Source organism: Pteropus medius, unplaced genomic scaffold, assembly GCF_902729225.1.
Source record: "Pteropus medius unplaced genomic scaffold, Ma_sr-lr_union100, whole genome shotgun sequence".
NCBI lineage: Eukaryota > Metazoa > Chordata > Mammalia > Chiroptera > Pteropodidae > Pteropus > Pteropus medius.
Window position 1 is genome coordinate 2,162,726 of NW_024340699.1, and position 26,328 is coordinate 2,189,053.

Sequence of the window (26,328 nt, forward strand, 5' to 3'; positions counted from 1 at the left end):
TGGTCTGAAAGGCAGAGTTATTTTCAGACCGTACTAAATCTAGAGGTGGTAGAACCAGCATCTAGGACAGAGCAGGGACCAGCTGAACTTTGACCCACTGTCACAGGGTCTGGAGGTCAAGTTGGTAGTAAACCAGGGGACTGAGATCAACCAGGGATTCTCAGAACCTGTTCGGGAAAGCCTTTCCTGCCACCTGTCTCTGTCACTGCCGTCCCAGCCCTAATGCAGCAAAGGGGGCTGGCACGTTCCTTTCTCTAGGACATCCTTGTTAGCCCTTCATGACTTCTATTCGCGTTGCAGCTTAGAGTACTGGAAAGAACAGGGACATCGAAATCAGGCAAATCTAGGTCTGAAGTTCTGCCTCAGTTGATTCATCTGTAAAATGTGACCGAAATCATCCGCTCATAGGATTGTAGTGAGAAATAAATAAGAAAAAGGATGAAAAGGACTCAGCCAGGTTCCAAACACTAGTAAATATTTTATAAACACCAGCTGTTAGTGTATGTGAAGCCTAGAATATACTATAGACTTTGGAAGTGATATTTAATAAGCACCTGTTGATATTATCATGACTATGACTAATTCTATGAATGGGCTATGTCTTTTGGGGGAAAAAAAAAATGGGACCGATTTCTTCTCATTAAAAGGCTGGCCTCCCTCTGTTAAGAAAGATGAAAAGAATAAAAAACTAAGTAAATAGAGTGTAGGGTGTGGTGGTCACACGCTTGGAAAATATCAGAAGATGAATCTATATTTCTACTCAGGTTTCTCTCCTCTTAAAATTGTTTTGATATTTAATTATGAGATATCTCAGTCATTCCAAACAAAAAACAAAAAATAATTTAAGAGAGACACTCAAGAATCCTCCACCCAGAGTTAACATGTTGCTGCATTTGCTACATGCTTTTTCCCTTCTAAGAAATAAAATACATCTGAAGGCCTCCCACTCTTCTTCCCACTCATCCCTCTCCGTCTCAGAGGCAACCACCAGGATGCACGTAATTAAATGGACTCTTCTCTACACCTTCTTAAACATGTGCTCTCAGATGCAAGGAAAAGAGTGATCGTGACCGAGGCTCTGGATTATGTCAGTCCTGAGTTCAAATTCTGCTCCTGCTCCTTTATTGGCTATGTGGTCTTTGGCAAATTGCTCAACCTCTCGGTTCCCTCTCTCCCCTCTTCTAAAATGGGTCAAATAACACCTCCTTCGCTGAGTCACTGTGAGGATGGAATAAGATTACTCATATAAAGCAATGGTTCTCAACCAAGTGTGATTTCCCTCCCCCTCCCCCAGGAGACATTTTTCATTGAAACAACTGGGATTTGTTACTGGCATCTAGTGGGGGAGGCACAGGACAGCCCCCATGACGAAGAATTATCAGGCCCAAGAGGTCAAGAGTACAAAAGTAGAGAAACCCTAATAAAGCATGCTGTTATTATTTTATAAGGACTCAAAAATGTTTGCTCAATAAACATAATAACAAATTATATGTTTTTATTTATAAGACATTATGCTAGACACTTTTACATATATTATCTCACTAGTATCCAGTGAGTTGCCCCTTCCTGGAAAAAAAAAAAGATAGAAGGCCTTATCCAAGTGTGGTCCTCAGCCCAGCAGCATCCACATCGCCCAGGAGCTTGTTAGAGATGACAATTCTTAGGCATCACCCAAATCTGTTGAATCAGAAATTGTGGGTACAGCCCGGGTGATCAGGGTTCTCCCAAGCCCAACCAGTGATTCTGAGGCAAACTCAAGTTTAAGAACCACTGACCTAACAAGACGGAGTCCTACCTTCCCTGTGGGTCCATCTCCTGTCATCCATGGCCCTCCCATGATAGCCACACAGCTCACTAGTACCAGTTCAGAAGGGCAGGGGCCACTACTTCTCAGCGCCCTCCTTGGGCTGGATGCTTGTCCATGTCCTTTAACTGTGACAACAAGAATATGAGAGGGATATCATTATCCCTTCTCCCAGGTGAAAACATCGTAGCTGAGAGAGCTTAAATAGCTTGCCTAGGGTCACATCTACAGAAAAGGGCTGGCACCAGGATCTGAACCTAGGTCAGCCTGATGCCAATCTTGTCTTCATAAGGATGACATTGCACTGCCCATTGATGACAAGGAGAGACAGAACACAAACAGATCAGCCTTGCTGGGGTCAAGCTGTGAGCCCTGCCAGGTTTGTCTTTAGTGCCCCTCATTCTCCTGTCCCGGGATTCACCTGCCCACAGGTAATTCCCCAGGAGGCTTAGTCCCTCATGTCCTGATACTGCCCTACAAGCCAAGGCTCCCCACGCTGCAACCCTTTCCTAGCTTCTGCCTGATGTCCCGGGACTTCAAATCCCCACTCTCCCTCTTACTGTCTGTGCGGCTCTGAATCTGACTCAATCTTTCTGTGCTCCTGTTTGTCATCTGTAAATCACTTGTAATAACACATTTACATCAAGGTTGTTAAGAGGAAGAAATGGGATAATAAACATGAAAACCTCTAGCCTAGAAACCTGTTAACTCTTGTTTTTTTTTTTCCCCCATCCTCTTCTACACACCAACTGTCAAAACTACTCACTCCAGGATTAATTCTCTTGAAGTCTCATTTATTGGCTATAATATTAACTAATATGGTGAGCTAATCTTCACCAAGGTGCTAATTCATAATAATGGTTTTCTGTGTTTGTCTCCATTTTATCCAGGGCCCCTTAGTCCTCAAAATCACATAGATTAGGAGTGATTAATAGTGGGAATATTAGGAAATATAGACAGCCCGTGGGGACCCTTTCTCCATCCTCCACATCACTCCAAAACAACTCCAGTGGGTGGGAATCCCAGAGTAATGGGAAATGAGATGAGATAGAAAAATATGCTTTCAATGTTGCACCTGGCTTTGAAAAGAAAAAAAGAAATCGAACTATAGGCATTTGAATATTAGGATAGTTGGGAACGATGCAAAAAAGGAGTGGAATCAAAGAATAATAGGTCGATTGCCAACATTTAATACAATTGTTTGGGATATGCGTACTAGGATGTGATAAAGCTTCATTAAAAAGTAGTTATAACAACTAATAAGACCCTAACTAAATTAGCTTTCACTGGGCAAGCTGCTTGCGAGGTCCTAATTAGGTTATTTGCTGCCATTGGCTCAGCCTGAAAACAAAAGAAGATTCTATCATGTCTTCAATGGTGCCTCGAAAGCCAGATCTCTGGCTTCATGCAGGAAATGCTAAGAGACTCTACATTTGGGGGCAGCCAGTTCGCAGCTCTCTTAGCTCCCACAAAATCACGGTGTGTGGCCAGAGTGAAACACCTTAACAAGTCCCACTGCATTTAGGAGCCAGACAACTTTTACAGAAGAGGAAACAGGCCGTGAGGAAGTGATTTATCTAAGATTCCCCCGCCAGGAGTGGGGTCCCTTCCAGACAGTCTTTTTCACCATGGTCTGGAGGAGACACAGAACTCGAGCTGGTGGTATGGATTTCCATTTGGGAAGCGAGAAAGAAGCAAAAGTGCTGGATCCCCAGAGGCTCTAATCTTCGAAGCCGTGTGAGTGTGTGTGTGTGTGTGATAAAGTGTGTGTGTGTGTGTGTGTGAAAGAGAAGAGAAAGAGTGTGTAATAATGAAGTGTGTGTATTATCAATATGTGTCATGATGTGTGTGTGTGTGTCTGTGAAGAAGAGAGAACATGTGTGTGTGTGAAGGTATGTGTGTGTGTGTGAGAAAGTGTGTGAGTGTGTGTGTGTGTGTATATGTGAAGAGAGAGAGAGAGAAAGTGTGTGAGTGTGTGTGTGTGAAAGAGAGAGAGAAATTGTGAGTGTGTGTGTGTAGTGTGTGTGTGAGAGAGAAGCTGAGAGAGGAAGTGTGTGAGTCTGCGTCATTAATACCATGTGAAGAGAGAGTGTGTGTGTGTCTGTGTGTGTGTGAAGAGAGAGAAGAGTATTGTAGGTGTGTGTGAGTGTGTGTGTGTGTGTGTGTGTGTGTGTTGAGAGTGGTTCAGTCCCAAGTAAACTGCTGACCTGTTTACAGTGTGGGTTGATTTCACTCAAAAAGTGTCTTGGCATTGCTGCCATGGTGACCTTCTTAAAACAGATCCAGTCATGCCAGGATCCTGCTGAGCTTCCCACAGGGTGGCTTCTGAATCCTGCACATGGCAGAAAAGTCTCTTCACGATTGAGCTTCAACCTACCTTGTCCCTCACTACTGAGCTTTGTGCTCAACAAGCTGGAATCCCAGCTCTGCCTCTAACTAGCTGTGCAACCCTGGGCAAATTATTTAATCGCGCTCAGCTTCCACTTTCTGCCTGTGAAATGGGGGTGACATCTTACTTATCTCATCAGGCCACTAGGATAATTAAATGGCAATAAAGCAGATAAGCCACACGTGACCCACCGGGGAGCAGTGCCCCTTCCCTGAGCACGCCCGACTCATTCACGTCCTAAGCCTCTGCTCACGCCGTTGCCTCTGCCTGCGAAACCCTTCGCCCTCTTCTCTGCAGCAGGAATTCTTCCAGTTCAAGTGTTCGGCTCAAGTGTCATTTCCCCTTTGCAGACTTCCACCACTCCCCAGGCCATGACTACTACTCCGCTTCTGTGCTTTCTCTGCCCTCCTTCTGTCCCCGTCAGAAGGTTGTTGCACTGGGCTGGACTGGGTTTTTGATGTCCGTCTCTCTCAGGGGACTGGGTCTCACCTAGCACAGGCCTGGCACTCGGAACTCAGTAAGTGAATAAAATCAAATCACAGGAGCTGTGAAAAGGACCTGCGAGGAAAGAACAGGAATGGTTCCAGTGTCCCTTCTGCTTCTGTCCCCGAAGCTGAAATATAAATAAACTTCGTGTACACACACACACACACACGTGCGTGCGCGCACACACACACACACACACTCCCCAAGATATTAGAGTAATTACCTATGGTGCCTTTCATTTTCTTCTCACGCTTCTCTGTAGTAAATATGTATCCCTCTTGTAACAAGAAACAAAACAATTACGACGGTTCTGTAAACCGAGTGAGCTGAAAGCATAGAGGAGACACAAGAAGTGTGAATTTCCCAAACACATCCCTGAAAAAGTTGGGAGTTACCTGAATTTCAATGTGATGTGCTTCTGATTTAAGGCATCACAGTCTCCGAATTTCTTCTTCGTGATGTCTGTGACGGGACCTAGTTTGGAGCTGTGAGGTAGAGACCAGAAGGGAGGACATTTCCCCAGGATCTCTAAGGCGACTTTTTGGGAACTGTGAGTTTTTACAGACAGGAGAATAAGTACTGTGCTGTCCAATACAGTAGCTACTGGTTCGATTACATGAGGTAAATCAAATTTAAATTCATTAAAATGAAATAAAATTTAAAATCCAGCTCCTCAGTCATAGTAGTCACATTTCAAGTGTTCAGTAGCCACACAGGGCTAGTGACTATGTTGGACAGGACAGATTTGGATCATTTTCATCATTTAGAAAGTTCTACTGTACAGCCCTGAGTGAGAGTTCCTCAGCTTGCTTCAACCATGGTTGATGATGTCTTGAGAGATTGAACACACCCATTGGACCCATGAATATATTTTTTCTTTAAAAAATATACTTATGGAATGTAAAATGATGCAGTCACTTTGGAAAACTGCCTGGCAGTTCCTCGAAAAGTTAAACATAGAGTTGCTTGTGACCCAGCAATGCCACTCCTGGTAGATACTCGACAGAATTGAAAACATATGCTCACCCGAAAGCTTGTACACAATGCAAAATTAACAATTAATTTTTAAAGCTCTTTATTAAAATAAAGCATAAATTGAGAGAATCTCTGTGGGAGATAAAGAGTTATAATAAAGAGCAAGTTTTAAAAAAATAAACTACCCAAGTAGAATCTGATGTTAGTTAATTGAGCTCTTATAGCCTCCCAAGGAAAGTAAACTTACTCTTAAAACTTTGCCCAGCCCTGAACTCTCTAGGGCTGAAAATACCCCCACAGGCTATTTCTTCTGGCTTCTTGGCTAAAAAACCCCAGACCTGAAGGTCCCTAAACCCCACACCCCAACTTCAACCTGATTAAAAATTGCTAGTTGGATGACTTCCTGTCTGTGTCACACATCTTCACCTCTCACTAACCAGATCTATCTAGGTAATAATGCCTGGAAGTTCTTTTATGCTTCCTGTAGCCTGTGCCTCTGCCGTGATGATTGAGGACACTGCATGTGACCTACTTAGGGGGATTTTGTTCCCAGGGGTCAGGGAAAAGATGAGATTTGCTTTTCATTTGATTTTTCCCCAATTTTTAAAAAACCTTTTCTTCACCAGATCACAAGAAAAAAAAAAAGATAAAATAAAAAGGAACACAATGGAACACTTTCTCATTTTGTAGCTAAAATTCTGTGATTTCCTTCCAATCAGTGTATTATTACCTGGGTGACCAACTGACTACTGCAGTTGGCCCTCACTCTCTCTCCCTTTCTGACTCCCGCTCCCCAACTTTATTTTTCTGGGTTCTCTCTTTCTTTCAGATCGGTAGCTCTTTATCATTCAATGAGCTTCTTCACCCGAGATTGGCTCATTTATTTACACTGCATCTTGGAGAGACCACTTTTACCTTTGTGAACTTATCAAGGCTCAAAGGTCCTGTTCCCTTTGAACAGGAGTTCAAGCAGTTTTTTGTTTTTTTTTTTTAACGAGACACTTCTAATGATAGCGATTTACTCAAGATGCCCTGGGAGCAAACGGCCCCGTCCATGACAGCGGAAAGCTTTGGCAATCTGCTTTCTCACTGGCCGCCATCTCCTGTCCTGAGGGTCCTGCTCCTGTTTTCATTTCTTACATGTCTGACTGTGGTGCAGTGTCCTTCAGGGTGTTCATTCTTCTAGATACAAATTCCATCTGCCCTGTCTTTTGAAGAAAGATCGAAATAGCACCAGCTCTCTGTTAATCAGTCAATAATTATACAACACGCAGAGAACGGCTAACACAGCCAAAGACACATCAGAATAGTGTCGAGAAACCTGGTCTCTGGACATGCCATATCACAATTTTGCCTAAGAGCCCCTAATAAATGGTAATTGTTTGCTCACAATAAATGAATCAGAGGCCTCAAGTGGGTCTAAGATTAACAAAGCCTTGCGATTAGCACCCAGGAAGCACATCCGCCATTTATTTGCTCAATGTGCCGGGCCCCCGTGTAAGCGCCTCACAGCCACTGTCTCCTGTAATCTTTACAACACCCCTGGAGGTGGGAGGAGATGCTTATCATTAGTCTACTTTTACAGATATGGAAATCAAAGTTCAGAGATCGAGAGGCTTATAAAGGTCACACAGCCAGATATCTGTGAAGCTCCTACTACATGCTGGGCACTCTTTTAGGCACTGCAGATATGAGTTAACAAGACAAGCAAAGCCTCCCCCTTCATGAAGCTTCCAGTCTTGGGGGTGTTGGAGGGGGCAGTGGGTAAGGAACGAATAGTAGGTATATAAAGGGACAATATAAAATCAGGTTATTCTAAGTTCCATCGAGGAAATAAAATGAGGCAGTGTGCTAGAGAGGGATGGGATGGTGAGATCACGGGAGAAGCGTGACAGCATTGGGAGGAAAGTGCTCGTTAAGGCCAGAAACTAAAACTTGAGTGGCTAGAAGGGACCAGCCTTGCAGGGACCCGGGGGGAAAGCGTTGTGGGCAGCAGAATAGTAAATGCAAAGGGCCTGGTCGAGCAGGGAAAATGGTAGCCGGCATGCTGGAGTGAAGAGAGAGGAAGAGAAAGGTGACAGGTTGTGTCAGAGAGAAAGATGGCATGAACATTTCGTATGGCCTTGTAGGTCAGGATAAAGAGTTTAGAGATTTCACTAAGTGGATTAGAAAGTCACCGGAGGGTTTTGCTTTGGAAAGGGAAATAATATAATCTGATTTACATTTTATAAAGACCTCTGTGCATAGAGAATGGATTGTAGAGACTCAAGACTGGAGGCAGAGAGGCCACTCAAGAGGCTGTAGCGGTGGTCCAGGAGAGAGGTGACGATGGCTTGAGATTGCACTCTGTTCTTACATAGAAAAATCTAGACCATCTGGGAAAAAGTGTGATCTAGGATTTACAGAGAATTCTCTCTCTTTCTTAATAAGTTGACATGAGACATCTTCAGGCCTTGTCCCATCTTACACTGAACATGTGTAAAGTGCGTGCCACTTATTTTTGTTTAAACTTTTTATTGAAGTGTGATGTCCATACAGAAAAGTGCACCAGCCATAAGGGTAGGGCCCTAGCAGTTTTTTCCAAAGGGAACACATCCCTGTAAGCAGCACCCAGCACAAGAAGGAAAAGATGATCCACACCCCCAAAAGCTCCCTTCCAGTCACTCTCTGGCTTCCAAGTGTGTTTTGCCAGAATGACTTTCTGTAAATCATTTTGCTCAGTCTCGCTTAACCTATGACCCCTTTTTAAAACAAAGTCATGTGCCCTCTGTGATCATGGATCCCCTTATACCACCAGCCAAGAAGATCTGACATTTGTATTCCATGATGTGTATTATGAAAACAGGGTTTTCACAGTAAAAAATTGTATAATATTGAATTTGCTCTTTTTCAAACTCAGCATATATTCCCAATCCCAGATTCTGTCCCGTCTTAAGAATCACATGGTGCACATTCTGGAAAGACTACAGGTTGCCTTTTTCTAGAAGAACAATCTAGAGATCCAGTGGCACAGATGGTAGGACTAGGATACAAGAGTTTATAATATGGAACAAAGACATGATTTCAAAGCTTCATTTAGGAGACAAGACGCTGGCAGAGAACTATTTATTGAGCACTTGTTATGTCCCTGGCAGTGAGCTAGGTGTTTTGGTATGTTATCTTATTTCATCTTCACAACCCTTTGATGATGGTAGCATTCTCTCCATTGTACGAATAAGAAAACCAAAGCTAGAAAAGTGAAATAATTGAGCCAAGTTCTCAGGGCTCGTAAATGACGAGAGCAGAGCTTGGAACCGTATCCCCTGCTCATTTCCCTCAATGAAAGCAGCCTCTCTCATGCTTTTCTTCCTTTGATCTGTATTAAATAAATTGAAAAATGTTGGTCTCAACATTTGGCTGCTGGAATAAGCCCCATTCCTTCTAATGATTTCCCTTTTACATTCTTTTTTAATACATTGACATTCAAAGTAACAGTAAAGCTATTCATAAATGAAATAGGGCAACTGGCTATAACTTTGCTTCTTTCCAGAAAGCAAAGGCTCTGTAAACTTGATGGGGTTTAATGCTTGCTGTAAATCCAGGAGAGAAATGAATGAGCACAATTTAAATAGCCCAACCCAGAGTCTGGCTACATGAGGGACACAGGAGCCACACTGCATCACCATATTATCTGTTACTGAGAAAGGAGCCAGCAATTAGCAAAGCAATCTAGATTAACCATGTTAACATCTCTGGGAAGGGGGGCAGTGGGAGAGGGGAGAGAGATTCATGTTCTCCAGCCTTCTGAAAGCTCATCCAAGCTCAGGCTGTCCCTGGGTTCTTTGGCTTTGCGTCATGAAGGGAATTGATTTGATCAACTACATTGCTGCTGCCTAATTAGTAAGCGTGGCCACACTCGCCCATCGGCTTCACAGAGATTAAACTTGGGATCCTGACTGCAGACCAATTTCCGTAGCTAAAAGTTGCTGTATCTTTCATCCTCCCATACCACATTCCCCAGAGTTAATCACAGCAGGACATTAGCTGGGGACTAGAGGCAGATTTTCAAAGTCCAGGCAGCTGGGCCTCTGGGGTCCTCCCGCATTATGCGAAGACTGAGTTGTGAGGGCTCCGCAGGTTAAGAAGCCCCGCGTCTCCACACCTGCCAGGTACCACCCTTCCCAAAGCACTTCCGCCCTCACCCTGTCATTCGAGTTTCCCTGCATCCCAAGAAGAAAAGAAAGTACAACTTTCACTTTAGACGTGAAGAAAGGAACCTTCACAGAAATGGTTACTCAAATCCGCGAAGTTTCTCAACTCAGATTAGTCATCTTTTTTTCAAAAGTAACTTTTATTGGGTTAGTTTTGTCTTATTGTAGCAAGTTATATGTGCTCATTGTAGAAACCGTAGAAGATACAGAAAAACAAAAAGAAAATAACAAAATGCCATCTCTCGAACATAACCACTGAAATACTTAATGCATATTTATTCAGCCGTTTTTCTATGGTATGGTGTACGTACTCTTTGGTAACCTGCTATTCATCTTTTGATATAGTATGAACATTTTTTCAATCATACTAATTAATCTTTAACGGTCGAGTTATATGGATTATTAAACCAATCACTTACGTTGGATATTTGGGGTTGTTTCCAATTTTTACTTATGATAAGTCATGTGGCAACAAAATCCTTATATCTAAATCGTAACTAACATTTATTGTGTCTCGAGGACTGTGCTTAATGTCTTATATGTATTATCTAGTTTAACCCTCCCAAGAATCCTATGGATAAATAAGAATGCCTCCATTTTACGGATGAGAAAACTGCGACCTAGGGAGGTTAAGTAACTTGCTCGTGGTGTCATAGATAATGCCTCCAGCGTCAGCAGCCTTGACCACTAAGATAAATTCTTAGAATTGTAATTTCAGGATAACCAAAGGCATGTTAGTATAAGGTCTCTAAGTGATATTACTCGAGAACGTATGCCCTAATTTATGCTCCCACCGTCAAGGCACGCGTGCCCGTCCGCTTAACATCATCACCAACACGCAGCACTCTTGATTTGTATTGTTCCTTAGAGAAATGAAGCCCAGACTTCTGATAGCTTGTTGATACTCTTTAGAGCATGAATGCAACCCAGTTCCCGATCTAAACACTGATTTTCTTTCAATCAATGGTTCTTGCCCTTTTTTTGGTACATGGCTCCCTTTAGGAATCTGATGGAAACGATGAAGCCGCTGCACAGAAAATGCACAAAAGCACATCAAATGATCCTTTATTTTTCAGGGGTTCACAGATACCATTCAGTACTCCTGTGATTGCTAGAAGATTGATACATCAAGAACATTGAACCTAAAACTGAAAACAGGACTAAGAAACCCAACGAAATGCTGATTTGACCAGATTATTATTTTAACAGTCCTGCAGTATAAGGAACCAGCTCAGAGGAGGCTGGAATAAAATGCCCAGGCACTATAATGGCACATTTGCCATGTGTGGATAAGGTACCCAGGTTAAGACTCTGCGCTTCTGAGGTCGTGCTGCCCTCCACCAAACCAGCAAGACCTCAGAGCAGATGGTGCGGCCAGCACCAGCCTGCCTCCACTTGTGCATTTTAGTGGCCTCTAAAGAACAAGTCGGGGATCCTTCTGCCGAAGGCATTTCTTCACACGCTGGTGTTTCTCATTATCTCCCTTCGTGTCCTGCTCCTTTATGATTTGGAAAGGCTCGTCCCAGATCAGTCAGGCCTCCACCAAGTCTACCGCCCCCTCCTGTCACAAGCCCTGGATTAGGACAGCAGGGGAAGGGAGCACAAGATCCAGGGCCTTGCCCGGCCGTCTGCTGTGAATGACGCCATGCCAAGCAGATTTTTCTGGGATCCCTCCTTGGCACAAGCACATGCTGCTGGGGGTAATGGGGCCATTTTTTGTAATGATCCATCGAGGCTCAATGACATTTTCAGAATTGGGGATGGAACACCTGGTCCCAGCCTGCAAAGAAGAAGGTGGACAGAGGAATTAGCACACTGGACTGAATTGCCCTCTGGGGTGACCCAGTGGAGAATGTAGCTCCATTTGGATGGACAGGCTGGGGCTGCCAGACCACCAGGAGGCACACACAAAGAAGGCCAGCAGCTCCTCCGGCCAGAACCAGAGTTCCCCTGGTCTTGCCGCCCATCCAGGACCTCCTTTAGCTTTAAGGCCTCATTTTGCACAGGGCTACCACATCCTTTTCAGAAATGTGGGGAGGAGTGGTGATAGGAAAGGGGGCTGTCCCGTCTTTTTATTGCCTGGCTTCAATCTATCTTTTGATCTTTGTTTTTCTCCATCCTATGAAAACTTACCCTTTGCCCTATCCTTCTTGGCATTGCCCTTCTGCAGATGATGGAAGAATTTCTGAGTTAAACATTCCTTCTCCCCACCCCCCACCCGCTGCCCTCTTGCATGCCCCAGCCTTACTTTCATGAGGCCCAGAGATGGCAGAAGGATGACTTTTCAATTCTAAATAATTGCAGTTCCTTCTGAAGTTGGCTGGGAAGATGAGTCATCTGAAAACTATATTCACACCAAAGCCCGGCTCTTCTTTTCCCCCTGCACCCTGCAGTCCCCTGTGGAACCTGCTCCACTTTTTAAAATGTCCTTTTAGTCCTCGGTTTCTTGGTGGCCGCCTCACAAGGTCAAAATGGCAGAAGATGGAAGAGCAGGAGCTCGTGAGTTGTAATGAGACTCTACTAGTTAACAGCTCTGTGACTCTGAGCAATTACTTCTCTTCTAAGCCTCAATTTCAATGTCTGTGAAATGGGGACAGTAACTGTGCCATCCACACAGAATCGTTTTGGGTGCTGAATGGGACTGCATGTTAGTTAGGGGTTAGGCACAGCACTTGCCACCTATAAGCTCTCAATAGATGGTGACGGCTGTGATTGTTGTTGTGAAATACAGATCACTACCATCTTCCGTATTTTCTTTGAAAACACTGAAAAGATTGATTCTATTTCTAACTGTTGTGAGAATCGGCGTACATTCTCTGCCTTCCTTGTGATCAGGACACGGTGTAGGAAGTCGGGCCTCCTCTCTCAAGAACTAAATAACCTTGAGTTACCGGCTTTCTGAAACACACTCACCCCATGGCCATTGCATCCTCACCCTCCAAGGGGATCGGGTGCTGTTCCCTACCCTTCCAGCTCCCGTCTCCTCTAAATGCGTGACGATGGAGCCATTTTCGCAAGAAAGTTCTCTGAGAGTAGCAAAGTCAAATAACACTTTCTTCCTCAGCCATCTCCCGCACAGTTCTCTCCATCCCTACATGGAACCAGCGCCTCCTGGTTCACTTCTAGGCAGCTGCACACAAGTGTTCCAGAAAATAACAAGTCTTCGGTCTGTGGGAATCAGTATTAGGGAAACAGAAACATCATTACTCTAGGGTCAGGCCTGGAATCAAGTCCTGTCTCTACCGCTACGTGATCTTGAGCAATTTCCTTAATGGCTCTATACAATAGTTTTTCTCATCCATAAAATGGGCATGATAATTGTATTCACCCCATAGGTTTTTGGGGACTAAATAAAATAATCATTGAGGCCTCCTTGCTCCCCGAGTCGAGGTTAATCTCCTGGGTTAAGCTCTCAGCTAGTTCCAGGCGCCTGCTGTGAGCAAGGATCTAAAACTCTCCCTTGAACTGAGAAAGGAGCGTTTATTCACGTGGAAACAGGCGGAGAAAATTGTGTTTTCTGAAAATCTAGATTTTCTTTGGGAAAATATCTTAATGAGAGCTGAAGTTGGAAGGTGAAACCCACGTGCCCTCATCACCACCCCCATCTCTCTCCTCCCTGCTGCCCACAACAAAGCTGATGCCAAAGCTACCTGAGAGAGAACAGAAATGCTCACCTTAAAAAAAATGTATAAGAATTGGAGCAATCTGGGAGGAGAGGAATCTGGGAGGAGATGGGACTGGGGGCCCTGCCTTAAGTGGTGCTCCAAACCCGAGTTTCCTCCTGTGGACTCATTACGTTGAGGTGTCATAGGCAGAGGCAGACTGTCAAGGGACTGGAACCCAAGAAGCAGGAGAGGAAGGAATGGCATTGGTCCCCCTGCCCCTCTCTAGCGACTCCTCAGAAAGGCTTCCCAGGATTACGGGAAGGGGACACTCAAGATATCTCACCTAGCTTTCCAGGGGCGGGAAGCCTGGTAATAATGAACACATTGTCCCGGCCAGCTCTCTGTCCCACAGGCCATCTCCAAGTTGACCGGTAAATTGTCCTCCAGGTACTTCCACCTGGAAGGTTTCCTAGAGGGTGAGGAGACTTTGAGCAATGACAAAGGGCAGCAATTTTAGGGTCATTTTATGGCCTACCTGTGGACCTGGACTGCGAAGCAGGAGAAAGCCTCGCGTTGCGAAAACCTGGAAAGTGGCTTGTGGCGCGTGGCCTCGAAGACTAATCATGTCATTACACCATATTCATAACACCAGCCGTGTGCCTGGCTCTCAGGGTATAGGAAGGCGGGAGCGCGCTCTGGTGAGAGGCCAAGACTCTCTAGAGACAGCAGGCTGGCATCTCTCATTCTGTGGTTGAAAAACTCGGGGGCCTACAGGTGACAAGGAAGGCATGACCCCAGGCGTGGCCCCTCAGGAAGGAGTGTGTCCCCAATCAGGCCAGCCAAGTAGAAAGGAGACGCAGAGCTGTCCAAGACTTGCAGGCAAACCTGAACCTGGCCAACCAGTTTGGATGTAGGGGAATGTTCTGATGACCACCAGCCAGGAGACAGAACAGAGGGATGAGTCAGAAAGAGGAAGGCAGAGAAGTCAGCAGACAGCTGCTGAGAGAAGGGATGAAAGGCATGGACTCCCAAAGGCCAGTAACTGTCCCTGTTCTCTTGTGGAGCCTTTTATCCAAAGACACCAGGCCTTTCAGCCAACCAGCAGTTTCATCTGCTACCTCAGAAGGAAGGACTGAGTGATGCGTGGATGTTTGTTCTAGGTCTAGGCTCAAAGACACTGGCTGCAGGTACATTTGTATCTTCTCCCTAATTTCTGTTCCACCACTATAATGGGCAAATACAAAGCTTAGAATCTGGTAGCTAAAGCCCCCTTGTTTTATCCATGAGGAAACTGGGGCCCAGAAATGATGATCTAGACTGAAGGTCAGGCAGCTACTAGCCCATACTGGTTATTTGCAACTTGTACTTTTGGTTTCTCTCTCTCTCTCTCTCTCTGTCTCTCTCTCTGTCTCTCTCTCTCTCTCTCCCCGCTCCCTCTCCTCAAAAGTAATGACCGTTCACTGCTAAAAGAATTTCAAATATAAAATGAAAATCTTGCCATAAAGCCATCCTCTAGAGATAACCACTAGGGACAGTTTGGTGTATATACACCTAGACTTTTTTTTTCTATGAACATACTAATACACACTCACATACATACACATTTTTTATAAAAAAAAATCAGCTCATATTAGGCATTCTCTCCTGAAATTTGCTTTTTTCTACTTAATTCTGTCATGGACAGAATTCTATATAGAATAGTTTACCATAAACAGATGTATGGTTTTTCATTGCATGAATGCTACATGGTTTATTTCATAATCCCCTATGTTGAAATTTAGGTTATTTCTCATCTAAATGGGTGGGGCAACATCGCTATAGTCCCTTGTATTCTTATCTGTGCTCCCTTTTAAGAATACTTCATTGGATAAGCTCCTGGATGTAGAGTACTTAGATCAAAAGCTGTGCACACTTTCATTTTATTATATAACACCAGTTTTCCACCCCAAATTTACACTCCTGGCCCAGAATATATGAATATGTCTGTTTTTCCACACCTTTGCCAAATTTAGTATAAGCAATTTATTTTTTTGCCATTCTCCCCATCTCTCCCTTACACTCTGGCCCCTCTGACTCCCACACTCCCGGGAACATATCAAGCTCTTTCATGCCTGGAGGACTTTGCACATTCTGATCCCTCTGCCTGGAATGCCCTTCCCTGCAACCTCTCTGCTTGGCCAGCTCCTTCTCAACTCTTCAGTCTCAGGCCTTTCCCTAGCAAAACTAGGACCGCCCCACCCCCATCTCACTTTGCTTCGGTCATGATTTCTTCCCCCTTTAAGTTAACAAGCATTTATACTACCTTCTAATTCCAATATCTGGGTATTCTCAAGTTCTATTTTTTAATATCGCAAGCAATTTTTTAAATATCTTCCAAATCAATAAGCCTATTGTATTTTGCCGCTCTTTAATTTGCATTATTTATTTTCTAAAGAAATTTTATTGTTTTCATTAATTCATTGGCTTTCCATTGTATTTATTTGGATATCCATGTGATTTGCTTTGTTTTCTATTGAGTTGTTTCCTCTTCTTAATTTGAAACAGAGCTTCGTTATTAGAAATATTATTCCTTTTACTATCATCTGAATTACAAATATTTCTCTCAATTCTTCTTTTAACTTCATTTTCGAAGTTTGCAACCTTATAGAAATGTCTAGGCAAACATCAATACTTGTCATTACAGATCTGAACTTCTGTTATGTTTAAAAGGGTCTATCCTATTTCAAAATTATAAAAATACTTACTTATACCTTCTAATATTTTAGTAATTTTTATAGTTAAAATCTTGGATCTCTCTGGGTTTATTTTGATGTAAGACTAAAATAGGGCTCCAGCTTTGCCTCTACGTGGCTAGCCTGTTGTCCCAACACTGCTTATAGAAAAATCTTTTTTCCCATAAACGTTGAAATGGCATGTAAAATTCTCATGGATATATGGTTCTCTTTATAGATTATATAATTTCATTGATCCACCTGCCTTTTCTTTCACTTCCCGCTCTAGTATTTTTCTTGATTACTGTGATTTTACGGTAGTTTTAATATCCGTGGGGCGGGCCGGCCCAAATGCCCAGCACCTCTCCTCTCTTTCATTTTAATTGACCTGGCTATTTTTTCATGGTTATTCTTTCATATTCTGTGTTCTTCCATATATTTAATTTTGGATCATTTAAGTTTCCCCCCCAAAAACAAACAAACAAACAGACCTCCTGTTAGTATTTTAATGAGGTTGCTGTGAATGTACAGATTAATTTGGGGAGAACAAAAGTTATCTCGGATGAAGACTTCCTGTACTAAAGCAAGCTATGTCTCTCCATTTGTACATGCCTTCCTTTTATTCTCCTTTATAAAGGGGTGTAACTTCCTTCACATAGGTCCCACAAACGCTCAGTTTCTAAAAGCGCTCTATAGGGGAATTGCTATTTCCAATAAGGCCAAAGCATGTAACACACTCAGTTTGGCACCAAAGATGGACCCTTACGTGCTGTGGACACAGCTTCATCTCGTCTGCTCTCAACTCTGGGCCTATGCCAAGAAGTAGCTTCCCTTCTGGAAGATGGAATGGCTCAATTAATCAGTGGGTAATTGATGGCACTGACCATATGCTCAGCCCTGTGCTAGGAATAGAGGACACGCGCCCATCTTTAAGGAGCTTTGATGCTGCCTGCCTAAGGAGTCAAGCGTCACATCCCTTAGCAACAACCTTCCATGTTAAGCCACGTGCTGTGGACTCTGTTCTGATGAGAAAGGAGAAGGGGCTTGGAGCCATCAGGAAAGGTTTCAGGAAGGAAATGGGAACTGAACCTGGCATTGGCCTGTGGTTACCATTTAAATAAATAAAGAAGAGGAAGGAAGCAAAGTACAAGCAAGGGATCACTCCACAACCATTTATGTAGCACCTGCTAAGAACCTGACACTGGGCTAGGCACATAAAGAGGAGGTCATGTGCTCAACAAATATTTTTACACATTCACTGTAAGCCAAGGTCTGCATTAGGTGCTAGAGAAACCAAAACGAGTAAGGTCAACCCTGGCCTCAAAGAGCTTGTAAACAAGGAAAACAGACTCCTAAACAGGTAAGTCCCACAGGACTTACGATAGAAATCTGTGGAGAGAATAGCAGAGCCCCCTTAATCTGGTGAGCGTGCACCTCATGGGTACCCATGGATGGGATTCATTGGGTCTGTGAGCCCCTGAAATTATACGATGCTAAATTATTTGTGCAACCAGTATTTTTAGGTTAAGAACCACTAGAGTACAGTGACACAAAATTCTTGACTTCTAGATACTTGTGTTTTAAAGGCCAGATAAAATATATGTAAAGACAGCATTGCAAATAGCAAGTAAACAATTCGAGCCTTTCCCTGGTCCAGCAGTGTTCCAAGAGTTCAGAGGCAATATTGTCTTATGCCAGCTTTGGGAGCAGGCAGATTTGGGTTTGAGTCCCAACTCTGCTGTTTAATAGCTGTGTGACATTGGGTGAGTTCTGTACATTGAGAGGCTCGAGTTCCACATCTGCACATTAAGGATTGAAAATTACAGAATCCATCCCTCCCTCCTGCCTATTGTGAGGGCGAAATTAGGTAAGGTGTGGGGTCACCTGGACCTCGGCAGGTCTTCGCCGCCAGCTCATTCCTTCCTCCTGCTGTCTCACTTCAGAGGAGGCACCTCGTGGACTGTGGCTATGAGAAGTGGGAATCTGAGCCAGGCCTGGAAAGGGTGGTGAGCAGGAGGGGAAGGAAAGTGTCTCACAGCAGTGGACAGCGTGACTAAAGAGAAAGCCAACTCACATGCGAAAAATCGTCCACTGCAGCCAAGTTGAGCAGGTGTTAGATTCCAGCCTAAGCAGTTTGAACTTTGTCCCACAAAGAGCCACTGGAGGGTTTGCGGCAAGGGAGTCAGTCCCACGATGAGGTAGCTCTCAGCTCAAGCTCAGCCTTTGCTCGTCCATGAATCCCAAGATACCCATAAAAATGATTTTCAAAATAAAGTTGAAATGTGGGCTGAGGCCATGCTTCTCACCTTGGGATCTTGGTCAACGGCAGATTCTGAGTCACTGGATCACTGAGATTCCGCATTTCTAATAAGTACTCCGGTGGTGTCCGTGCGGTTTCCCCAGGAACCTCGCCTTGAGCAGCCAGAGGCCAACGTATCTCAGTTTTATTACTTTATTCCTATTGTTATTCATGTAGCACATGTTGGCCAAGTGCCTGTCATGTGTCAGGCACTGTGCTAGGCCCTGGGGAGAGAGACGAATAGGACATGAACTCTCTTTTCTATAAGCTCACAGTCTGACCAGGAGACATAAGGCATAGCCCTAAGCAGCCGTAATTCAAGGTAGACGGTAATAAATGCCATGTTTTAGGTCCAGATAAAGTGCTTTGACGATTCAGCAAAGAGAGAGATTGTTCCCAGTTGAGGGAGAAATTGCCTGGTGCTTAAGGAAAAAATTGAAGTTTTTCTTAATATTAAATGATGAGTAAGAACCCAGACTTCAAAGCTGCATTTTAATTCTAGCTCTGCCACTTACTAGATATGTGACTTTGTTAATCTCTTAAACCTAAGTTTCCTCATCTGTGAAATGAGACACAATGAAGCAGGGCTGCTGGAAGGATTGCATAAGTGAAGTCTTATAAACATAGTACCTATAACTGGTTCCTAGTTCATTGTAAATGGTGGCTCTAGTGAATATTAGTCTTCAGTATTTGCTTTAAAACTTAACATGGGTCTCTTAGCCCCAAAGATATTATATCTGTTGGACAATTTCATGATCTCATTCCAGGGTTAAATGGCAAATAAAAATGGGAAAAGCTCAAAGGGAATTTCCAAATCCCAGGAAACCTCCCTTACAAAGCTGGTGCTGAGAGAATCAACAACTGTTTTAAATTTTTTGAGGTTTTTGGGGGCCAAATTGTTTCAGCTGAGGAGACTTGTCTCGGCTGTAGCTACAGCCAAATGCTCCTAAGAGCCACGTTGGAAAGGAGTTCCACTCTGTTTACAAGCTGATCAAAACAGTGTTACCACCCGTTGGCTCCTCTGAAGTCACCAGCTTGTCTGACGCTGGCTGTGAAATAAGTTAAATCAAATGTATAATCCTACAGTCCAAGAATGTCAGAGTCCAGAGGGATGTTACACACCACGTAGCCCCGGATGGACCAGATAAATGATGCAGTAGGTCCTCATGCCTCCCATTGGTCTCCAAGCGTCCCCACCCATTGGTCATTTCTTCATCCAGTACTTATTACAGGACCTATAGATACAAGAATAATTTAAAGAATTAAAAGGACCCCCTTTCTGCTCCACAGTGAGGGGATACGAGCAGGGGGCCCACAGGCACATTAGGAGCTAACGGAGGAGGCTGCTGGGCTTAACAGCAAAAGATTTCATTTCAAATCCTCTCTCTTACCTGTGCAGGACCTTGGGCAAGGGTGACCCTCCATCTGTACCTCTGTTTCTTCTTCATTCTTTACAGTAGGGATAATCCACCTTGCTCACTGAGCTGGTATAGGGATTACATGAAATAAAACATAAGAAAGTTGGCTGACATATAGTAAGGACCCAATAAACTCAGACAGGAAACCCAAAGAGGAATTCCTCTCAGTTTAGGGCCAGCGAGTCTTCAAACCTCTTCAACCCTGGGTAATCTCCCTTTTTGAAAAAGAGTAGGCCTCAGGCCCTCTGTCTGGAGTGATCTAGAGGTACTAATATTTTGTTTTCATCTTATTTTCCTCTACCATGACATTCTGTTTACATAGCAGATGATGCAGGTTTTTAAATAGTGAGGAAAAGCTTCCTTAAAATGTTTTTAGTTTAGATACTGAAAGTGGGTGGATTTCAAGAAAGGCATTAAAAAGCTGTGGTAGAGTGGCAGATGCTCACGAAACCCTAGACTTGAGATGGGTGAGGCTTAACAGTTTGAGTGTCGCTGACCCCTTCAGGCCCATGATGACAGCTATGGATTTTACCCCTGAAAAAGTGCATGAATGTCACATACCATTCCAGCTGGTTCAAGAACCAGCTGGAGCCCATCTTTAGGCCTGTACTGAAAAGAGCAGTGAGGTGAGGGTCCTGACACCTGGCCCATACAGATCTCACCCTCGTCACCACCATCCTCGCCTTTGTAGCAGTCGTTCTGGCAGTAACCGCAGCATTGGCAGTGGTAATAGTATTTGAAGCAGTCAGAATAGCTGCACTTGAGTGCTTTGAACGTGCCGGGCACTGGCCAAGCTGAAGCTCATCTCATTCACACAGAAAAGAACTATTGGCATCCCTGCTTCTAGGAAACTGAGCCTCACTCAGCTCAGGTTGCTTCTCCAAGGCCACACAGCGAGGAAGCCAGGGTCAGCATTTGAACCCAGGTCTACCTACCTGTGACATCTGAACAGGTCCTTAACCACTAACCCCCACTGCCTCAGTCAATGTTTATGGAATCAAAGAAATGACAATTGTTCTGCCGTTCACCAGCTGAGTGACCTTGAGCCGGTCACCCACCTTCACTGAGCTTCCATTAAGGAAGGAGGTTTCCTGGCCCCGGCAATCCATGATTCTAAAACGTCAGACTATTTCCCAAGCAAGAGAAGTAGAGCCATGCTCAGGACACGCACAGTGAGTTGGCGGCCGTGCCGCAAAGCCCAGGCTTCCAGGAACCCTCATTTCCTATTGATGTTCGCTCCCCTCTCCTGGCAGCTGTCACGGCCCCCAAAGGTCTGTTTGGGTGCCCAGGGTGGAAGACCCCTGTCGCCGATCGTCTTTCATGCCAGAGAGGCTGCGCACCTCCCCTAATTAACTAGGGCTTCTTGGCTCCCACCAGCATGGCCGAGAGTGCCCCTAATCCCAGTAGCTACTGTGCTGTGGGGGAGAGGGAGGAGGAAAGGGGCCAAAACACGCAGGGGACCCCAGGCGCCCTGCAGTCCACCCCTGACCCACACTGACCTCTGCGGTGGGTATGGAGAAGCCGGCACAGCCCAGCAGGATGGCAGGGCCTCCATCTCCCAACTCACCAGACTGAATCCCAAAGCTGGAGAGGACCCAGGCCAAAACACTCACCTACAGGAGGGAAGCCGAGACCCAGAGAGGGAAAGCAACGTGCCCAAAATGAGACGCTGAGTTACCGAACATAAGTCCCCCACACGGGTTTCCTGGAATTAGATTTCCAGCCCAATCAGTGATTTACAGAAATCATAATTATTTGCTTAGTTAATGCAAAGTTGTTTCGGCGGCAGGCAGCTGGTACTCACACACAGCTGATGGGAGGGTAAACATCTCCCACCAGTGCAGAAGGCAGTTTGGCTAGTGGCCAGCACTTGAATGTGGAACTGACCCAGTGATTCTTCAGGTAGGAATTTATTCTGCAGAAATACTCAAACATGTAAAAAGCTAAATGCATGAGGCTTTTCATTATTGCAATTTGTAACAACACCAAATTGGAAATCACCTATTTGGATATCATCAGGAAAGTGTTAAGTAAACTACTAGATATCTTGACAGTACGAGGTACTGCAGCTGGGGAGGAGCGGGGGGGGTGGTATAGCACCATGTGTCCTGACATGGGGAAATGTTATGTATATATTAAAGAAAGCAATTTGGGGAAAAGTATATGGATGACCCCTCCACTTGAATAACAAAAGAATTTTCACTCTATATTTAAAAATTTTTTTGCCATGTATAATTTTTTTAATTCAGTATGTATCACTTTTTTAAGTTAGTTTTTTTTTTTTAATAGACTATTTTTTAGAGCGGGTTCACGCTCAAATTGACAGGAAGGTACAGAGATTTCTCATATCCCCCTGCACTCACACCTGCACAGCCTCCCCCATTACCAGCATCCCCCACCAAAATGGAACATTTTTTACAATCCATGAACTTACACTGACACATCATTGTCACCCAAAGTCTATAGTTTATATTAAGATGCACTCCTGCTGTTGTACATTTTATGGGTTTGGACAAATGTACAATGACATGTATCCACCATTTATAGTATCATACAGAGTGGTTTAGTGCCCTAAAAATCCCCTGTGCTCCCATTATGTGTCACTCTTGTAATAAAAATATGCAAATCTGGAGAGGAAAACAAAGGAAATGAAGACGCGGTTTCTACAGAAGGAATTTACTGTCCGGGCGGTGAACAAGGAGTCAGCCAGCCCGGGGATGGCTTACCAGCGCTCACAGGAAAACAAAATAAGAGAATAAGAGCTGGTTGTGTATGGTGTGTGGGGTAGAAGATAAAAAAGTCAGTCTGAGATGGGCGAGGTTAATAGGAGCCGAGTTTCTGGGGGCGGGCGATGACTGGGCTAGGATCTAGATAGAGTATGTCTGGAAAATAGCCAAGTTCTATTCTTATTTTCAAGGTGCCAGAACCTATGCCAAGAATTTTACATAGATATTTTCATGTATTCAAAATAACCCTATGAAACAGATATTGTCCCCATTTTATGGATGAGAAAAATTGAAACTGAAAGGTCCAAATAACTTTTCTGAGGTCCAACAGCCAACATACACACAAAAAAGGGGATTCAAAACCAGGTCTGTGTGATCCCAAACCCTGTGCCAAAGCCACAGGGGACACTGCCTAAATCAGCCAAGGGGAAAAAAAAAATAACCTTATTCTCAGAGGAATAAACAGCTCAGGGAGCCCAAACTCAAAATGTGGCTATAAATAAATGCTCATGAGAAAAGCCAGCATCATCCCCTTACCTGAACACTTCTCAGGGCCATGGTCTCGGAGAGTACTTTGTAAGAAAATAAAGGCAAAGATTCAGCCTGTCTTTGTCCTTGACAAGGTGCCACCAGTGTGATGGAGGTGAAGAACCTACAAAGAAATGCCACTTGGGCACAGAAGGACAGAGTGACATTTATGGCTCTGTCATAACACCACGTGTGTCCCGATGCAATGATCTGTTAACACACCTGCCTCCCCACAAGCCTGTCAATTGCACGGGGCACAGACTACACCCCAGTTCATCTCTGTATCCCCACAGCTTGGCCTCACGCCTGGCACTTAGCAGGAGCTCAGGATTTTTGGAATGAATGAATGAACAAATGAATGAGTTTAAAATGTAAATAGCTACCACTATCATATGTAGTATTCTGATCCATAAAGTGGGACCAACAATAATACCTTCATCAAGGGATGACTGTGATAATTAAATGGGCTCAGAGTTTAGCACAGGACCTGTACAGAGCATACACACAATATAAATGATTCTAATGAGTATTAGCTATTAGCATTATTGTTATTGTGTATCTTTTAAAAGAGCCAGTCCCTCAGGATAGATCCCCATTAAGCCATTTATTGCCTATTTTACTATCATCTTCAACAGGGTTTGCAAGCAAAGTTACAAGTTTGTCTTCAGCAAGCATGCTCCCCTGTTCTAGATCCTCCCTAACTCTGGCCGCGCTATCTATGCATCTCTAGCCTCCATCCCAGGCTCTACATGTCCTCTACATGTCCTCTATATGTCCTCATGTGCCTACCTATACATGCGCTCCTCAGGGTAACGCACAGGGTTTCCAAGCTTTATCTCCCTCTCTACACTTCTCCCTGGAATTTATTCTCTGTTTTCCACTTTGTCAAGACCAGTTTCCTATACCCTTCAGACTCAGTAACAGAAACAAGGCCATCCCCCTGGACAGAGACAACTCACCCCAACATGGATACTAGATGTTCATACGCCATACTTGCATTTCAGCTGGGGCCTTCGGTACAGTGTCTTAATCCAAAGAAATATCAGGGATGGTGGGACAAAAATCTAATGGTACGAGGCTTGTCACAAATCGGACTACAGGTGCGCCCTCATCTGCCTCACCTAGAGCTAACCCAGAATATAGCCCACTCCCACAGTTCCCCCTGAGTTGAGAAAAGAGGTCAGTGTAGTTAGTTAGCACTTACATTGGGATGAATAACCCTCTTTCCAAGTGTAAGCCCTCTCTGGTTTAGCCGTGCACCAGAAGCCCAGCCATCTCCCCTCAGCCAGCGTCCTGGGTTGCTAAGCAGAGAAGTAGGAGGCTCCCCGTGATAACAGGCTAAACCGCAAATAATCGAGAAGGTGAGGTGCTACGGGTAGCAAGAGGAGAGGGACTCGGTCCAATCCAAAATCAAAGACAGGAATCCTTGTGGTATCTGTGCCACCACTTGTGAGATTTTCAGCCCCTCTCTGAGTCTTGGTGTCTCTGTCTGCAGAACGAGGAGCTTGGACTATGTGATCGTTAAGGTCCCTCCCACTCAGTATTCTAGAGGTGCAAGCTCTTCATTGAACAAATGGACTCATGGGTGATCCTGAAGACCAGGCCTCTGGGAAGCTCACAGTCTAGTAGAGGAGATAAGACAGGAATACGAAAGTTACTGTACCATAGGCAGAGTGTCACGGTTAGGGACGTCCTTCGAAGTTACAAAATGTTCTGTAAAGTATAATTCCATTTTTAAAAAATATTTAAATATGAATATTCAACATAAAAAATTACATTTTGAGGCAAGCCACTTAACTTTTCCAAGTTTCACTTGCCTTGCATTTAAAATGGAAATTGTTTTTAATATTACCATAAAATGTTTTTGGACCTCAAACTCAGAGGAATGAGTTAAGCATGTTTCTTGATTCATAACACCTCATCACCAGGCCTCTCTCTTATTGATTTATTTCCTTTTATTCTCAATCCCCATTCCCATTTCTCTCTGCCTCCACCTTTAGGCAACCATTTTGTGGTTATTATGTATTTTTTAATCTGAAAGTGGTTTTGCAATATGTGTGTGGTTGATGTATTGCTTATCTTTTTCTTGTTGATTTTCAGTATTGCTTAAATAGTACCATGTTATAAATCTCATTCTTTCCTACTTTTTCACTAAGAACAATGTATTTAAGACCTTTCCATATTGCTATAGGGACTCGTCATGCAGGGCCTTTACGTGCTGCATAATCTCTATGCTGTGCATCTACCCATCTCTATGGTTCTGTAATTTCCAGTGAGAGACACCCAGGTTTTCTTCGACTCCTTGTCACCACAAACAACACTGCCTTGAGCATACTCATCCATGTCCCTTTATGGACCTTCATGAAAATTCTTTGCAATCTATGCCCTGGAGCAGAATTGCTAGGTTGGGACGTATGTGTGTATACTTCTCCAGATCTTCACAGCCTGTGCCCCCACCAGCTGTGCAAAAGGCTCCTCATGTCCCTACAGCCCTCCCTACACTTGGCTCTGTCCAGCTTGCTAATTTTTGCCAGCCTAACAGATATAAATTATATCTCATTATGGTTTTCATTTTAGTCCATTTGCCTAATTTTGAGTATCTTGTCATGTGCTCATTAGCCCTCGGGTTTCTGGTTTTGTAAATTGCCTGTTAGTTTTCTTTGCCCACCTTTCTACTGGGAATCTTATCTTTTTCTTGTCGATTTTCAGGAGTCCTTATATAATCTAAATATCAATCCCTTGACTGCCTTAGGTATTGTAAATATCTTCACCCACCCTTGTCTTGTAGTTCTTTTTGAAGTGTTAAGTCATTTTCCTTTACCCCTAGATCAAAAAGATCGTCCTTCGCCTTGTCTTCTTTTGCCTTTAAAGTTTTACCTTTCTCACTTAGGACTGTAATACATCTCATATTTGCTATGGAAATAAATCAGCGTCTACTTCATGGCATTTTGTGACGGATAAGATAATACAGGTAAAGCATCAGCACAGTGTCTCTGACCCGAAAGGTGTGTGCAGTTGTGGGCGATTACTATTATCGTTTGAGTCAAAAGTGGTAAGCGCTGCCTTAGGAAATCTAGAGATATGGGAGCTTAGACGCTTTTTAGCTAGAGCAGGATAGCTAGAGGTTGGCCCTGAAAGTGGACGTAAGATTCACTCATTTTGAGACAGAAATTGCGAGCATTCCGGGCAGAGGAGTG

The 26,328-nt window shown here is 44.0% G+C and overlaps 1 protein-coding gene and 1 long non-coding RNA gene across 9 annotated transcripts in view; one reads left to right on the forward strand and one right to left on the reverse strand.

The window, feature by feature from the left end:
• The window catches only part of ADRA1B (adrenoceptor alpha 1B), an 84,552-nt gene that overhangs the window by 57,450 nt on the left and 774 nt on the right, over positions 1-26,328 (forward strand). The gene's annotated exons all lie outside the window — the stretch shown is intronic.
• Positions 10,007-21,848, reverse strand: LOC120614260 (uncharacterized). Of its 6 annotated transcripts, XR_005655919.1 has the most exons (7): positions 21,377-21,839; positions 19,851-19,943; positions 18,235-18,683; positions 13,985-14,217; positions 13,793-13,906; positions 12,758-13,012; positions 10,007-11,624 (listed from the first exon to the last, which is right to left on the reverse strand). It is a non-coding gene; the product is annotated as an uncharacterized LOC120614260 (long non-coding RNA). The 6 variants fall into 6 exon arrangements; XR_005655917.1 differs by having other exon boundaries at positions 12,758-13,906; positions 21,377-21,848; XR_005655918.1 differs by having other exon boundaries at positions 13,793-14,217; positions 21,377-21,841.